Raw genomic sequence first — 18,057 nt, 5'->3', positions numbered from 1 at the left:
CTGCATTGCAGGTGACCTCTCAGACCTAACTTTTTAATACCTAGCAAGTCAATACATGGGCTCTCAATTTACAGGCTGGAGGGGGAGGAGCCATCTAAGAAGGCCTCTGAAATGAATTCTCTTTGTTTCTGAATCTGATATCTAGAGTTGTCCAGAGTCTCTGAGTTAACACCTTTCTTGCCAGATGGTGACCAGGTCTCCACTGAGCTCAGAACCAAAATAGTTTTGAAAAGACTTGAAGTGAGCTCCCTTCTTCTTTAATTAAGTGCAAGTTCTCCATATCTGTTTCAGGCTTTGAAAAGTGAAACCCAGGAAGGCACGTTTTCCAGGCAGACAGAAGAAGTGTACAGAATTAATATTCCATCTCGGTTTTTCCTGTGTAATTTAATAAGTCGACTGAGCTTATCGGGGACACCCAGGCTGCAGTCAGTCACTGGGCAAGCTGGGCTCCTGTTGCTACCTCACTTTTCCATTTGACAAAACTCACATTAGGAGCAGTTGACCAGTGAGGTGAGGTGAGTCAGGGTCAAGGTGAAGAGCTAAGGCCCATCTCACCTTGCTCGGTCACACACCCTCTCATTTGACGACATGTCCCTCCCCACCTCAAACATTCTAGCCTGATCCTCACAGAGTTTTAGGTGAAGCCTGAACCTGCTCTCCTGGGCTCTGAGCCTTGGGCCCCAGATGGACCTCACTGCCTTCCATCTCTCCCAGCTTCATGTGGGATTGACTCGAGCAAGATATTGATGTGCTAGATATTAGAAGAAGAAGAAAGAGGAGAAGGAGGAGGAGGAGGGGGAGGAAGAGGGGGAGGAGGAGGGGGAGGAGGAGGAGGGGAAGGGGAAGAGGAAGAACTATTCTGGGACTGCCCCAGCCCTGTACCCCAAGGAAGAAAAGCAACCGTCTGGACTAGCTGAGTCCTAACCCCCAGCAGTCTCTCCTCATCCTCCCTCCCAATCCCATTCTCCCCCTCCTCTGCTGACCAGAGGGCAACCCCAGAGCTGCTTCTCTCTGGGGCTGAGGGCCCTCAAGAAATGTTTCATCAAAGTAAAATTCTCATATAAAATTCCAAATCCCTGGAAAGAAATCTTTGGAACCCAGTGTGGGAAATATGACTCTGGGTGTTCATCTCTTCTTGAACATCTACTGAGCGTCTGCTTACTCCATAAGAAACACTTGGGAGCAGGGAGAATACAGATACAGAAGTTTTCCCCCAGAATAATAAAACTCTAGAGCTTGAAGGGATTTCAGAGATGAACTAATTCACCTCCTTTCTTAAGGGATGGATAGACTGAGGTTCAAGAAGGAAACATGGTCTGTCTAAGAAGTTCTAATAGCTGAGGTAGGGCCAGCGGGGCTTTAGCTCAGGGCTCGCAGGTGGGGGTGGTGTATTCTGTTCCAAGGGTTAGAAGCAGGGCCTCTGGGGTCAGAGCGATCTGAGTTTAAATCTTGGCTCTATTGTGAGACTCAGTTAAGGAATTAAAACTTCTTTGTGCTTCACTTTCATCATTTGTAGAATGGGATAATAGAAACTACCTCATTGGGTGGATAAATGAGATAATCTGTGTTATGTGCCTGACATGAACTATACTAAAACATAAGCTTCTTGAAGGCAAGGGCTTAGTTTCATTTGCTGCTGTATCTTTGGAGCCTAGAACATACCCCGCCCAGAGCAGCGGTCAATAAATATACCCTGAATGGATGAGTGTGGTGCATGGTTCTTATGATCATTATTATTTCCCAGGGTATTTTCAATCACCTTTTCTTTTTTTATTCTGCACTCTTCTCTCCGTTTACTGCCCGTATCAGTGTGTGCATGGGCACTCCTGCAAACACGCACGCGTTCACACCTGCATGTCCCTCTACTGCTCCGCCTCTGTCTCTCCTTGTGTCTCTTTTCACCTGCAGGGGGAGAGGGAGAACTATGAGGCTGAATCCAAACCCTTGCTTTCCTACCCAACCCCCAGCGTTCAAACCTCTCCTTTACGCTGTATCTGAATCCTGGCTGCCCTCCTCTAACATACTTTGGGCTGCCTAATAAGTCAGAGATGGTTTAAAAAAAAAAAAAAAATCTCACCACTACTTTTTCCTTTTCAAGGAGGGCCGTCCACTTATTTTTGTTTTGTCTGACTCAAAGCTGACTGATGCAATTCCCTTCTGCTTTGACAAATAGGGACCCTCAGCATAGAAGGAAACAGAGCCAAAGTGAAAAGAGAAAAGGGTCAGAGGCTTTCTGGAGATTTATGAAGTCCTTATTCGAGCCCAGGCAGCTGGACAGTTCTATTCTCTGTTCAGGCCTTGAGTTTCAGGAAAACATCAGACTCCGAGACGCGCCTTCATTTGAGTCATTTGGGTGGAGCTGGTGTTTCTATAGGTGTTATCTTCCCGTTTCCCCCTCCTCCCGAGCTCAGAGCTGTGAGCAGTGAGCGGGAATGCCTGCCTTCTTTTACCTTTGGGGTCTAGGACACCAGAGCAAAACACCAAAAGATAATCCTTCAGTTCTTCTCAAATCCCATTTTCACCCCTTTTTTCCTATCTCTGGGTTTAGGGTTTTAATTCACTTTAAATTAGTGCTCATCTTGAGGGGAAAGTGTGTAGGAAATTGATAGACCAAATTATAACACAACATACATAACTCAATCCTATAAATTAACACAGGTCCACAAGCCTAGACCTAAAAGAATCAGACCACAGGCAAATAAGAATTCGGCTAATAATAGAAAATAATAATAATAAAAACTAAGGCTGATGGTCTGCCAGAAACTGGATTAGTGTCACCTAAAGATAAATTGTAAAGTAAAATACTTAATCCAGGCAAACTGTAGAGGTTTATGTGTTCCCTGAATGTACATGACTAAAAAACAGATTCCATTTACTCTCACCTTCTTTTTAATGACTTAACTGAACAAGGGTCTTAATTTACTGAATTAATGGAAATGTCAGCTCTGTGCAGATAAGCAGTTTCTATGCTTTTGAGGTTAGCTTCCCCCTGTTTGTCTGAGCTCAGCTCTTCCCAAGTGCAGTGCCTAATGCCAAGTAAGTGTCCAGTACCCCACCCCCACTCTGACCAAGCAGGGAGACCAGGTGTGGTAGTCCACCTAGTAGGGCTCCAGTCAGCAGAGGCAGGTGGCAGGAGTGTCTCCCACCACAATTACAGGTCATTTGAGTGGAAGGGGTATAGCTACTGAGTTGAGAGTGACCGTGCACTTCGAGTTCAGCAAACCGACAAAGCAGGTCTGTTATGGACTGCATATTCGTGTTGCCCCCCATACACACACGCAAATTTATATGTTGAAATCTAATCCCCAATACGATGGTATTGGAAAGTGATACCTTTGGGAGGTGATTGGATCATGAGGGTGGAGCCCTCATGAATAGGATTAGTGCCCTTATAAAAGAGACCCCAGAGAGCTCTCTCGCCCCTTCTGCCATGTGAGGACACAGTAAGAAGATGAGCAGCTATGAATTAGGACCTCGCCAGACACCAAATCAGTTGGTGCTTCAATCTTCGACTTTCCAGCATCCAAAACTGGGAGAAATAAATGTTTGTTGCTTACGCCTCCCAGTCTATGGCATTTTTGTTATACCAGCTCAAATGGGCTAAGACAGGGTCTCAGAGCATTATGGGAACAAGGTAGTCTTGTCGGGAGTCAGAGCTGGAGTATGGAGCAGGGAGTCAAATGCTGGAAATGTTCTCCCCTAGCCTGGGACCCTAACCTCGAGAAGCATGACTCTGCCTAAGCCACAGGAGCCACATAAAAACTCTGCCTGCTCATCAGTTCAATGTCCATTGCTTTGTTCTGCCCCAGACATTGACTGCCACTCAGTCTCAGGCTCTCTCCCAGTCCAGCCTTCCTGGCTTATCCTACCTTCACTTGGCAACTTGGTTCCATTTCTGCTTCATGACTGTCTTGGAAATTCTACAATTTCAGTTACCAAGAATTACCCCCCAGGCACAAAATCTACCTCAGTCTCTTTAGCTATATCCAGCTCAGGTGCCTGAGATACCACAGCATGCCAGACTCTGGAGAGGGTAGGGAAGAGGCATGCGAGAAACAAGGGGTGGGAACTAGAAAATAAAAAGAGTGGGTCAAAATGGCCAAGGAAGGAAACATTTGGGTGAATATTAGAAAAAAAGTTAAAAACATACTCCTGTGGTACAGTGGCATGAGTGGGTTGGGTCCTTGAAAGGGCCAATGATAGAAAAATTGGGACATTAATTTCCTACACCCTTTGGCATTAAAAGAGATCCCCTGCCGTGAACCCCAACGATGTGGCCTCAGTCTGATTCCTTCTACTTTTAGATGTGGCCTCTATGGAATGACAGAAGGGAATGGCTGTTTGAGCTGAGAAAAATTTATTCAAACTCTATACAGCGTGCTAAAGCTCTTTTCTTATTAGCTCCGTCTTTGTTCCAAGAATGTCTTCTTTATTACTTCTGGAGGTTTTAATACTCATGGCGATCACCTGGCTCTTTCTGGTCTGGGAGTCGTCTGTCTCCTCACAATGGGCCATACTTCTATTTTATAACATCCTCTATTTCAACTCTCAGTACTTGTTGGCAGAAGGTACATAGGAAACAATCAGATCTATGAAACAAGCTATCAATATTTGCCTTCCTGCCTCGTCATGGGTCACAGCCTCTGACGCAGAAGTGATGCTTTAGGAATCTGTACCTGGTTACCCAGCCACTCACATCCCCAGAAAGTGCACAGCACTAGTCATTCATGTTGATCCAAACAGAAAACGACTCTTTGGAATCACTTCAGCTTTGCCCCATCGACCTTCACACACCCAACCTCGGAAAATTTCCTCTTCGGCCTAAGAAAAAAAAATAATGACAACTTAAATGGGCACATGGACAACATATTTATCAAAATTTCAGATAATATAAAATCAAGAGGAAATCACTAAATAGGGTAAAAGAATAAGATTCCATGTCAAACTTCACAGGCTAGAACAAGGAACTGAATTTAACAAATAAAATTTACTAGTAGGAAATGTAAGCTCTCACCCTTGGGCTCAAAAACAAACAAAAAAAGAAACGAACAAACAAAAAGCAGCACAGCTGTATAATTTCAGAATTTGGAAGCTATACCTAAAAGAGCTACACTTTGATTGCAAGCTCAATATGAGTCAAGGGTATAGTGTGACTCTCAAAAAACCTAAGACAAGTTTATGCTACATCAATAGAACCAGAGAACACGAAAGAAGGAGATGAAGGAGGTGATAATCCTGTTCTCAGCGCTGCTGGATCAAGCCTGATGTGTTTCCTTCTGACAACACTCTAGGATGAACGCTGATAAACTATCATCATCAGAGGGGTGGAAACAGGAAGGTAGAGAATCTGGAAATTATAACAAACAAGAATCATGAAAGAACTAAGGAAGTTTAACCCTTGAAAGGAAAAAAGAGATCTAAGGGGGCACGAAAGCTGCTTTCAAAAAAAAAAAAAAAATACTGTTTTAAGGGATATTTTATACAGAAGAGACAAAGCTTCCTCCCCCCCCCCTCCAGCTCTAGATGACAAAAATAGGTCCATGAGAATAAGTCACAGGCTAAATTTTTGTCCAGCATGAGGAAAACCTTTCTTTTCTAACAGTGAGAACTGTGCAAAGCTAGAATGGTCTGCCAGGTGAGGTAATGAGTTCCCTATCACTAGAGGTATTCAGGCAAAGCTGGAGGATCACGTATGAGGTATGCTGCAGGGAGAATTAATTCTTGTATTAGTCAGAGGATTGGCTCAGATGACTTTTAAAGATCCTTTCAACTCACAGATAACTCTGATTCTGAGAGTTGTTATTATAATTTATTATATTATCCCCTACATGAAAATATCTAATTCCCTTTGATAAAGCAACACAGCTACTGAATTTGGGAAATACTTCCTTGTTCTCTCCATTTTAAAATTTCAGATAAAGAGCACAAACTCCTGAGACAGCTAACTGCCTGGGTTCAAACCTGACTGTTACTTATTAGCTGTGTGACCTTGGGCAAGTTGTTTAACCTCTCTGAGCCTCAATTTCTTCATCTATGAAATAGGAATAATAACAGTATCTACCTCATAGGGATGTTATGAATATTAAACAAATTAGTATTTGAAAAGCACTCAGAACAATGCCAGCATATATTATAAATATGTTTGATAAATTGAAAAGAATGTAAAATGGTTGAAAATGAAGAATGGGAACGGTTCAAGAACGTCCTCCTCTTTTATCAACTCATCACCTTTAGCTCTGGCTATAAAATAGCCAAGAACCCAAAGACAGGAAAAAAAAAAAATGCAAAACTCACACAGGCTCCTTAAGCTCTCAGGGGGAAAGAAAAAGCTTCCTGCTATTGCTTAAGGTAACCTCTGAAAAGACCTGTGTTTAATGACACCAGTTTATCCCTACCTCCCCCACCCCTTCTCTGTCTTCTTGGAGTTGCTAGGAGGCCAGGGGTATGCTGCATTGTAATAAAGCGGCTTGAGGGGAGGGTGGGGGCCACAGAGTGTTAGATATACAGGACCTGTCAGCGGGAGCTTAATATCCTCTTACTGGAATAACTATTGTCCCAGCTTCTCGTCAAATACCAACGATCATTAATAAAAGGACTAATAAAAGCATTTATTGCGCTCAGGCAATGACTTCGCTTTTTCTAGCTCCAGGGCCTTGGCAGAGGCAGCTGTTGAGGGTGAGGGCTGGAAAAACGAGACTCCCATTGCAACCAAAAGATTAGCCCCTGCCTCCAGCCTCAACTGAGCACCCTTCTGAAGGGCTGGGCAGCCAGAGCAGTGGGAGACTGGAGAGCAAAGATAATGCATCATTGAGGCATCAGACTGCTGGATCCTTTTTAATAGTAAATATGGGATAGTGATGCTTAAAAAAAAAAAAATTGTCTTATTATGACTTTCTTTCAAGAAGTTTAAAGCACATCATCTTCTAAGATTATTATTACCCCCATTTTACTGAGTGGAAAATGAAGACATAGAGGGATTTAGGGGCTCACTCAGCCGTACGATATGTGACTTCCTTGCCAGAACAAAGCTAGAATCCAATATTCTTGACTCCTAAATCCAGGAACATTTTGAAATTAAAAAACAGTGAGGCTATATCTATCTGTGTCCAAGCTCCAATGGGGGATCAGTGAATGCTGTGATCATCATCATTGCTTCTCCAAATTATTATTGTTGTTATTATAATAACTAGTGGGTTGACTTGAGTGGGTGGTGAATACCAGATAATTACTAAGACCCCAAAATTAAAGTGTTGAGTCTTTACTTTTCCATGGCTGCTCTAAGATGAAAATGAAAGCCAGCCTCCAGAAAGCCCCAAGAGGAGCCCTGTCTTGAGGTAGAGTGAGTACAGGAGGGGAAGGCAATGAAGAAATGCCAGACCCAAAAGCCTAAGAAGCCAACCTTGGAGAGCCTGGGATTCTTGACTGTGGATGGCATAGCTGTGCAGGAGGACAACATGGCACAGTCAAATCTGGGTTCCAATCCTGGCTCTGACAGTCCTTTGCTGTGTACCCATAGGAAAATTACCTAACCTCTCTGAATTTCAAGTTCCTCATCTGTAAAATGGGGAAAATATTCATCCCTGCCCCCTAGGGCTATTACAGGTAAGGATTAGAGGATAGGCTGTGAGAACTCAAAAGAAGATGGGTTCTTTTCACCCCTGAGCCTAGAGCTTTGCCAATGAAGAGGACCACTAACTGAAGCCCCATCCTGACATCAGGGTGACATCAAGAGGCAGAGGAGTGTTTTTCTCAGGACTACTTGGGTTCAGTGGAGAATAACTTTAGCCTTCATTTCCCCCATATTTAAGACAAGGCAACAAAACCTCTGCCCTCGCTCCTCCCTGCCCCTGAGGGTTATCAGATGAGTGGAGGAGATGCCATCCTGGGAGGAAAGGTGGGCGTTAATAACAGCACCCTCAGTCTCTATTATTATTGTTATTATTCTGGCTCTGTCCAGTAAGCAGCGGGGACCCAGGTGATTCATTGTCTGTACACCACAGCCCTGGTCCACCTGTTGGGACTTGCCTGCCTGCTAGGATTCTTCCACCTAAGAGGCCTCCTCCTCCTCCCCAGCTCCTGAATGCTCCCTCAGGGTCCTCCGTCACTACATGGGAAGAGGGTGTGAGAGGGACATTTGGGAACAGAGTGCCCAGCTCAGAGGGGGTGGGACTCTTGTGCCATGGCTACAGCTCTGCCTCACATCAGCAGCTACAGAGGGAGCCAAGAGTATGGGGTTAGTGGTTGCTGGGGCTCCTGGAGGTTGTGAGGTTCAGACCATCCACTTCTGGAGAGATCTGATTCCTTTGAAGTAGCCCTGGGAATGGCATGGAACAAGGAGAGAGGGGTTCGAGAAAAAGAGAGCTCAGGCCTGGCTCTATTTTTATGACAACTCTCTTGGGTGGGGTGAGGTGGGATGGGGACAATGGAATGAGGGGTAAGCAAGCCCCTGCCCACCTCCAGGGTAGCTGCTCTGAGTGGCAGAGGCCTGGCATAACAAGCCGAGTGGCATCGGATGTTTCTTAAGCTCTGTAACCCAAATACCTGGGTCCTAAAATTTCAACAACTGCTGGGTGTAGGGAAAAAAACTGGGGAACTTCTGACAGCCCCCTCCCCACCACCAAGCATTCCCCACCCAACCGTCCCCGCCCCCTGCCTTACAAGCACTCTATAAATGTGATCTGAACATCTGTGACTCACCCTCACACACCCCTGCAGTTTTGTGGTGAGGACACAGCTAATCATAGCTGGTGTTTGGGGAGGAAGAGGGATTTTGCCACAAGCTCCATTACAGACTGTCTCCCTCCTTCTCCAGGATGGCAAAGTGGGTATGACTGCCTCCTGGTTTCTGCCTCCCTGAGGACTGGTCCTGCCTGGGGGAAGAGCACACTCCCCAGAAGGGGTAACAATGGCAAGACTGGTTCCTTGGTTTCTGATCAGAGGTCACACCAAGAAGACCAGAGCTAGAATTCCTAAGATCTATTGGTGATACTTGCTTTGGTATTGTTTGGATTGCTTTAATTAGAGCTAAAAGGGACCCAATTATAGGGCATCTAGTTGTGTCTCACACTCTAGACAAGAAGACGAGTCTAGAGAGGCTGAAATGACTCCTCCAAAGTTGTACAGGGTCTTAGAGGCAGAGCCATAGCCCTGACTCCAGATTCAGTGTTCTTTCAATGGGCTCGTCTAGGTCCATTCTGAGTCCCTGAGAAACAAGGACATCAGCTATCATTCATTGAGCTTCTAATATATGCCAGTTAGTAGATTATGTGGTTTATGTACTTTACATCAAGCTGGAAATATAGACGATAGGTTCAAGCATCAGAGAGGTGGTTTACTAGAGCAATTGTATATTTTCTTCTAGGTCTGAGGCACGATATTTCTGTGGCACATGTTGCCAAAGTCACAGCCATTCAGACTGTGTTGCTTTATCAATTGGTTGAAAACTTCCTGTATGCCGGCTCTCCACTGGGTCCTGGGAATCCAGGGATAAAACAAGACAGGGTCTCCAACAGTGCACTAGAATCGATGATTTACTAGAATTATAGACAAAGGTCAGAAACAAAGAAAAAGGTATCCTGGAGAGATGAAGAAGGATACATTTCAGCAGGGCTTTGAAGGGTGACTAGGAGTTTGCCAGGCAGGGCTATGGATGGAAGAGATGAAGCGTATGCAGAGAAAATAGCATGTGGAAGGGCTATAGAGTAAAAGCGCTATGTGTACTTGAAAATGACAAATAGTTGGACACAGAACGTGAGGAGGGATGAAGGGAAAGGTGGGAAATGATACTACAGAGGTGAGTTGGGGCAGCCTGAGGAAAATTTTAATGCCAGGCTAAGGAGAACACCATTCAAGAGTTTCCGCTTTGGATATCTGCTTTGGAGGGACTCCGAGATTCTCATTCTAGGTTATATAGAAATACTCTACCTCTGATCTAGCCTGTCTTTCCCCCACATACACACACTTCCCATTGGTCTGGGTGCCTGTGAATGTGTTTGTTAAATGGGCCCTCTTGGGGGTCTGACACGAACCTCCAGCTGTGGTCACAACCTCAGCTCCTTGCATCTGCACAGGAACTTTCTTGGGGCTCCCCACGTGTTCCCTTCATGACTGGGTGTTAGGGGAGCCTTTATGCCCCAGCTTTCTGCTTGGTCAGGCTTTGTCGGATGGCCCATTCAGTGGAGCATTTGTGGAACTGTCAGCTGGACCATGGAACAACAACAAACCCTTCCCTGTCCCTGTTCTGGCCCCAGCTCCTGGCCCACCTCAAATCGAGCTTTGCCCACACCCAAACTATCCTCTCCCTCCCGCCCTCCCCGGCCCCAACTCCCACCCCAGGGTATTTTCAGCCTTCCTTTTAGACAACATGCCTTCTTCCCTGCTTTCTCCCTGGCTGACTTTTCAGCATACCCTGCTCTGGGTGCCTGGAATACAGTGGCATCCTTTTTTATTCTAAAGTTGAGAAAAGGAGACCCTCATCTCTATGTATATTTTCATTTTTAAATTCAAGACAATCATCCTGAAGGAAGCTTCCTGAAAGAGAAGACAGAAGACACATTTTGGAGGCTGCCAGTCTTGAACCCTGGCTATATGACCCTTGCAAATCACTTCACCTCTCTGAGCTCCAGTTTCCTCATCTGCAAAATGGGGACATCAACCCTCACTGTGCAGGGATTAAAAGAGATCACACTCAGAATGCCAATCAAGGAAGGGCTGAGTTCAGCTGAGAGACCCGAACAAGAAAGGACACATTCCGTTGCTTCCTCTTAGAATGGATACCTTTAGCTTTTAGGCCCTAAAAAAACAAAAGCAAAAACAAACAAACAAACAAAAAACCATAAACAAAACAAAACCACGTCCATTTGAGCTGTTGCAAGTGACTCAGTAGTGAAATGGGATGGCGCCTACCCTCCAAAAGGCTCCCTAAGCCTCTGTCAAGAAAGGGAGATGTGTCCTTCCTGTTCCAAAAGGAATGAGGGCTCGAGCCAAAGCCTCCTCCAAAACCCAGTGGACAGGTGGCTCTCAGGCTGACCTTTGACAGGCCCAGTAAGCCCCACAGTTTCATTGTTCCACCCGGGCTGCAGAGCTGGTTGGTGGAGTTGGCTTAGAGAAGGATATTTTGTATTTGGCTTTTGGAATGACTAATGAATGAGCTGTCTCCACTGCAGGAGAATTATGCCACTTAAGCAAAACCTAGCTGGGCTGGTCGGCTCAGAGATAGCTAATAGGAAATGCCTGTCAGAACAGTGACGCTTCAAAGCCAAATATATTCTTACTGTGTTCTCTGTTTGCTAAGTTTACTTTATGCAAAATATAACTCAGCTGAAAATATGTAGATGGCAGAGAGCTCACTCCTTCCCTCTGGAAGAAATGGCGATGAGGAGGAGGAGGTCCTGCGGGCTGAGAAGTAGCCAGGCCCTTTGATTGGCCAAAGAGCACAGACCTCTACTCAGCAGAAAGTCTGTGCCACGAATGGGCCCATAGCAACTACAGTCTTCAAAACAGAGGCAACCTCCCTCCCACCAGGCTTTCAGACAATGGGAACAGAGTGAAAGAAGGCAAGAGTGAGCACGAGCAGCCCAGTCTGCCATTTAGTCAAGTGTCACAGCAGCCAACGTGGGCCCACCCACATGGGCACATCTGAACTTTTGCCCTTTTGTGGTCATACCCACCAATACCCACTTCCCATAGGTGAGGCCTAAAGTCCCCTAGCCAAGAAGCAACTAAGATAAGTCAGTGACCTCCAGAAACCCAAAATAGGTGGCAGCATTTCAGTAATGGAGTTGATGCTGAAGCAACATAATTGGTGAAAAGAGCCCCGGATGGGGAGTCAGGGTGTTTCTGCCTCTTTTCTCTGTGTGACCTTGCAAAAAACACTTCCTCTTTTCAGGCCTTGGCTTCACCATCTATAAATGGAGAGATCGGACCAGCTCAGCAATTCCTAGGGTCACAATGAGCTAATATTGTCCATTTTACATTATAGAATGGAGGCAGGACTGTGGTAAAAGGATTCACTTCTCAATTCTCTGACTCTCTCCCTCTCTCATTCTCTCAAGAACTACCATGGGTTGCCATGAGGAGCTCAATATAAAGATAGTATCATCTTTGTAGATATTTGAGATTTCTCACTACCTGAAATGGGAAAGACCCCCTGAGGCCATAGCCAGGGACAATAGTATATGAAGAAGTCCTGCTGAGAAGGAGCAAAGAGATAGGGACTCCTACAACTTTTGACCTGGAAACACTCCACCCCCATAGGGCCATAGTCACCAAGCCACTGATGACCATGCAGCCCCATTTCCCAAACACTCTACCCAGATAAGGGGTCTGGACTTCCTTGGGGAAGGCACTTGGGTTTACTCCTTTGAGATCAAAGTGAGAGTTGGGCCGAAGGAGCCTTGGGCTTCCCAGAAGAACCTGGAGAATAGGTAGCACAGAGTCTACCTAGAGTGTGCCAGCAGCCTAGGGACACAGATAGGAATCAGACACAGTTCTGCTCTCGAAGAGCTCCCTTCCATCTTTCAGTGCAAGATGGGTGAATATGGAGGAAAAAGAATGCCATAGGGAAAATGACATGACACCCACTTTAAGCACATTACAAGTTAAGAGAAGCAAAGCCCTTGGGCAAGCTGCTGAATGTCCCTGAGCCTTGGTCCTTACCTGTAAAATGGGGATAATGATTACCTGCCATATAGGACCAGAGATATATGTAAATACCTGGTACATTTTAATCACTGGATGAAAGGGATCTATCACTGTTTTTATTACCGTGGCTTAGAGGAGAGTGTCTAAGGAGGTGAGCAGAGACTCCATCCATCCCTTTAGCTCTGTGGCCAAGCCTGGGTTGTCTAAACCTCCAGGCTGGCTCTTTTCAGGCTGCTAGCTCTCCCTCCATTTACCCCAGTTTGCCTTTCCTTTGTTGAAAAGCCAGGCTTCAGAGCATAGGAGGCTTTGGTGGGGTGAGGGGAGGTGAGGGCATCTGCTGCAGTAGTGGGAATCAAGGAGAACAGTGAAGACCGGGCACAAAGGGTGTATAACAGGGAGTCTGAGGAGCAGCGGCAGCTGGGACGTCTCCGGGCCTCCACATAATGTCTTGTACATGGGCCCCCATCACAGATTACTAGTCGAAGGATTGATTCTGCTCTAAGTAAAGCAGAGTCCAAGTTGGGAGATGTTGAGAAAGGCTGGATAATGTCGCATCAAATGGGGTGAGACAAGTGACTGGGTAGATAGACGCAGGCAGGCATCAAATGGCAGAACTGAGCAGAACAGGGCATTCGGTAGTTCAGCAGGGAGCCAGGAGCCAGCAAAGAGCATCACCACAGTGCCTAGAAAGCCCTGAGCCAGGTTTGGCCAAGTACAGGGACTGTCTCTAGAATGTGGGGGTCCCAGGGCCTTAGGGAAGAGGTTGTCACTGGTGGATAGGAGCAGAGGGGCTACATGACACCCAGAAAACCAGTCAGAGGAGCGAAGACTAACTTAGGCCACCTTAGAAAGCCATGCAGAGACAAGAGCGAGGCATGACGGCCCATCAAGCTGGCAGATGGAGTCAGTGATGAGAATCCCCTAGGGACCTCCACACACAGGCAAAGGCAGGGGTTGGGATGTGGAGGAAATGACTTGGTTGCCAGGGTGGTCAGCAGTGTCAAGTCCAGCAACCAGAAGGGTTGAACATGGTGAACATGGCTCAGGTCAACTCAGCCTGGAAGATTAGTCCATTAGACAGGCGGGGTAGAGCAACAGAAGTCCAGAGGCTAGAAGGCAGTGGCAACCTGGTTTTGGGTGGCTGAGCCTCAGCTAAAAGTGAGGTGCAGCGAGGGGAGGAGAGGACTGTCAGGGCCCACTCCCAGTCAGCTGGCTTTTGCAAGAGGAGTAAAGAGCATGAGCTTTGGACTCAGACAAGCCTGGTTTGTATCCCAGCTCCCTACCTGAGTAAATATATGACATTGGAGGTGACACTTAAAGTCTCTTAGTCTCCTTATCTGTAAAGTGGGAATAATTATAGCACCTACTTCATAGGGGGGAAGATTAAATACGGTCATTTATGGAGCTTCTGGCATATGTAGATGCTCACAAAGTTGCACCTTACTATGATTATTAGCCCTTGAGATTGTCAGGTTCCCAGAAAATGAGGGATTTAGGTTTGATGAGTAGAATGTGGCAGAAGCTCAGCCCCTGCGAGAAAGGGCAGTGAAGGGAAAATCACAAAGGCTCCGACCACAGGTAAACTCCTGCTCAAATCCCTCCTCCACCATTGCCTATCCGTGAGTCCTTTTGCATGTGACTTAATCTCTTCAAGTCTCAGTTTCCTCAACTGTAAAGCGGATATACTAATCTCAGGCTTTTGAGGTTTCTGTGACAAGTAAATGAGATAATGTATGTGAAGTGCCCAACTCAGTAAGTGCTTAGTGAGTGACTACTCGATGGACGAGGCTGATATGTGAAGGAGGAGAGATAGGAGACAGAGGGCCTTTAGGGCCCAGGACTCATCCTCTGTACCCCAGATCTCAGATCTGTCACAGAAGCAGCCAGAGCTATGGGAGCCCCACAGGAATGGACCCTGAGAACACACTCGCATACTCTGATAAACCAGGTAAGCCGTATCTGATGACGGAGGGCGGCAGTGGCTCCAGCTGGGAGAGACCCAAGAAGAGAGAATGAGGAAAGGACTGGTGGAGGAAAAAGGTATTTTTCATCGATCCACTGAGTAAATAAGTAAGCACTTCTCGTGCACTTTCTGTGGGCTAAGTCCTGTAGACACCACGGTGAACAAGACAGCTGTGGTTTCTGCAGCCCCCAAACGGAGCCTAGTGGGAAGCAATGAAAAGGGAGCTTGAGTAAGACTGTTCGGTGGCTACACACAGGCTGGAACGAAGTAGGGAGGAAACGAGGGCCAGGTCAGTGCGGGAGTGCTTGGTGTGATCGGGAGGGGAGGATGAAAGCTGGGTGCTGCCTGAGGAGACGGGCTGTGTCGTGGTGGACGCAGCACCCTGGGTGTGCAGCACACAGACCCAGCTCTACCGCCCACCAGCTGTTTTGCTCTGGACCAACTGGCTATTTGGCTCTTCAGTTCCCTCCCCTGCGATAGTAGTCCCTACCTCGTAGAGTTTGGGTGACTATTAAATTACATGATACACAGAAATCCTGGCTCTCAGTAAGTGTTCAGTACGTGAGGGCCATTGTTAATAAGAACATTAATAATAATGTTCTAATGAATAAAAATGAAGCTAGGATACCTTTTGAAGGAATAAATGACAGGACTTGGCGACTAAGTGTGGGAAATATTTTAGTTGACACCTGGGCAACTGTGATGAGATTAAGTATCTTCTGTGGGTCAGGATTGGAATCCCTGCTGGGAAAGCAGGTTTGGACTGGGGTAGAGGGGGAGTCCAATCCCAGCTAAAGAAGAATTCTGAAGTCACCAATACAGGATATGCAGTTCAGTTCAGAAAACAGCCCTTGGGTTCAGTCTCTGGGTTAAACGTTTCCACCTTTACTTTCTCTCCTAGATTTCCTCAGACAGCAGTCAGAAGGGATCCCCCAGAGCCCCAGAGCCAGAGTCAGCTTGGGACTCCCCTTGCTCCTGGGCTCAGGTCAAACTCTTAAGAGAAAGATCCTACACCAAAAGTGTAGTGTGGAAGGATACTCAATGAACATATTTCCTTCCATAGACAAAACAAACCCTCAATAAACATATTACTTTTTCTTTTTTCTTTTCTTTTCTTTTTTTTTTTTTTTTTTTTGTTAAGTGGCAGCCTTATTGTAAGAAAGGGACTTACAGGACAAGGTCCCGGCTAGGAACAAAGAAAACACTCCCACCACCTCTCCTGCCAAGTGGCTGAAATTCTCGGAGAAGTCTTTGAGCCAAAATTCGCAGGGAAAAGTCTCAGAAGACTGTCCATCAGGTAAGAAAATGTAGGCAAAATGTAATGTGTAAAATGATGAACCAGAAAATCAGCCAGCAAGCCTGCACTCAGCTATGTCTTAATGAGGCAAACTCCAAAGAAGCTTTTCCTTTAATCTGGCATTTGAAACGAAATGCTGCTAAGAAGTCCCCCACCTCACCCACCCCACCCTATGTGTTGCCATGACTACCCAAGTTCTTAGAACATGAAAGAACTACCTCAGCATTTCCCTCTAAAACAAAAGAAAATTAGTCCAGGTTTCTGGGCAGGGAACTCCAAGGAATGGGACCTGTTACTGGATAGCAGGTTCTTCAGAGTTGCTAGTGATGAAATATGAGCCTACAGGGACAGATGGGGCCTTCAGAACAGCCAGGGAAGGAAACTGGGGATGACAGGACCCCAGCGCTGGCCCCAGCTTGCAGAGGCCATACTCTGCCGTCATTGCTGGCTCTCACCCTTCAGCTGGGCCTCATTTGCCCCTGCAATGAAGCACGTTAAAAGAAAACACACTCTCTCTCCATATGGGAAGGGACAGGGGTTTGGAAGAGAGTAGGTCCCAGCTCGGGAGACCCCAGGGTGGCAGCAAAAGGTGCCTTCTCCTGCTCTGTAGTCTTGTTTTCTCTTTGAACAGCCAAGGTGAGGCCGCCCTGTGGCATGACTAGGAAGTCCCTCCAAAGCCCCCTTGAAAGACTAAGGTCCTAAGTCTTCTCCCAGAGAGCAAAGCTGGGAATGTGACAGATGGACAGCCAACCCGCTCCCTCCATGCACCTTCCCCAACCGGAGCTCCGAGCCAAAAACCGGGGCATTGCCCTGGACACCTCCTTCTCCCTCATTCTTCACATTCAGTCTTTCGTCACATTTTGAGTTTCCTTCCTAAAATGTTCTCAAACTCATCCACTTCTTTCTCCACTGCCATTGTCTTGACTGAGGCTTCATCGTCTCTGGTCTGAAAAGATACATCCAGACCATCTACACACCAGGACTTGAGCGGCTGTTCTAAACCATAAACCTAATCATGTCATCTCCTTTCTAAAATTGTGCAGTGCTCCCCTTGCCTTTAGGATAAGTTTTTAAAGGCTTCGGAAAAGCATGAAAGGCCTTTCATGATGGACAACTCTTTCTTACGCCTGCTCACTCCAAATTCCATCCAAAAAGAATGCATTTCCCTGATTTGCATGCTCTCCCACGCCTCCCCAGCTTCACAGTTTCTCACTTGGGAATGCCTTCCATAGCTCAGTGTGCTGGGTAGATCTACTTGCCAGTCTAGATCTACTCTCCGTCCTGCTCTGTACCCCAGAGGCTGCCCCATGTAGAACATATAAACAAACTCCAGTGCGCCCTGGTTTCCGGTTGGGTTCAGCCAATGGGGAGCACCAGTAGAGACTGAAGGATAGAAGCCAGTGCAGCCAGGGTATTTATTCTCTCCCGGTAGGTTGTATAAGGCTGACTGATTCCAGACAGAAGGTTCTATCAAGGCTAGACTTTCTCTCCTTCCAGAGAATGACGCCCCTCTACACATACTTCTGGCCTAGAGATGGTGAAACTCTGCTGCTGCTAGCCCTGGGTTTCTGCAATAACTTGTGATGTTCCCCCAAACCCACACCTTTGTGCATAAACCCTCCCAAAATTATCCTAACTTATGTGTTATATCATTTCTCATTGGGACCCTGAATAATATAGTCATCCATTATCTTTGCTCAATCATAACCTTTCCTTGGGATTAAGTTCAGGCAATACCTCTTCCAGGAAGGCTTCCCTCTTCTCCCCAGTCTGAATCAGCTACCCATTCCCCTAGGTTCCCAGGGCCTCTATATATTCCTTTCTCATGGACCTTTCCATACTTTATTGCAAAAGCTAGTCTTCTGTCCTAAATCTGAGTTTCTGGAGGGTGGAAACCATGTGTTGTTACTCATCTCTGCACCCCAGTATCTGGCACAAAACAAGACCACAGAAAACATTGCTGAATGAACGAAGAAGAAGCAAATAGCTCAGAGTAAGACCCTGCTAAAGACCCACAGGAAACACAGTGCTACTCTTTGCGAGTTGCCTAGTGTAGGAGCTGGAGTCTTCAAAGGCCAGAGTTAGATCACAGACCAAGGAGCAGTTATTTAAAGAACACCCTCACCTCCAAGGCCTGGGATCCATGTCAGTGAGC

At 46.4% G+C, this 18,057-nt stretch overlaps 1 protein-coding gene across 1 annotated transcript in view; it reads left to right on the top strand.

Annotated features, from left to right (window-relative positions):
• The window catches only part of MAGEF1 (MAGE family member F1), a 51,329-nt gene that overhangs the window by 16,522 nt on the left and 16,750 nt on the right, over positions 1-18,057 (top strand).

This window comes from Rousettus aegyptiacus, unplaced genomic scaffold (assembly GCF_014176215.1).
Source record: "Rousettus aegyptiacus isolate mRouAeg1 unplaced genomic scaffold, mRouAeg1.p scaffold_m13_p_4, whole genome shotgun sequence".
Classification (NCBI taxonomy): Eukaryota; Metazoa; Chordata; class Mammalia; order Chiroptera; family Pteropodidae; genus Rousettus; species Rousettus aegyptiacus.
Note: the sequence above shows the minus strand (reverse complement) of the source record. Positions and strands in the feature narration are given on the sequence as shown.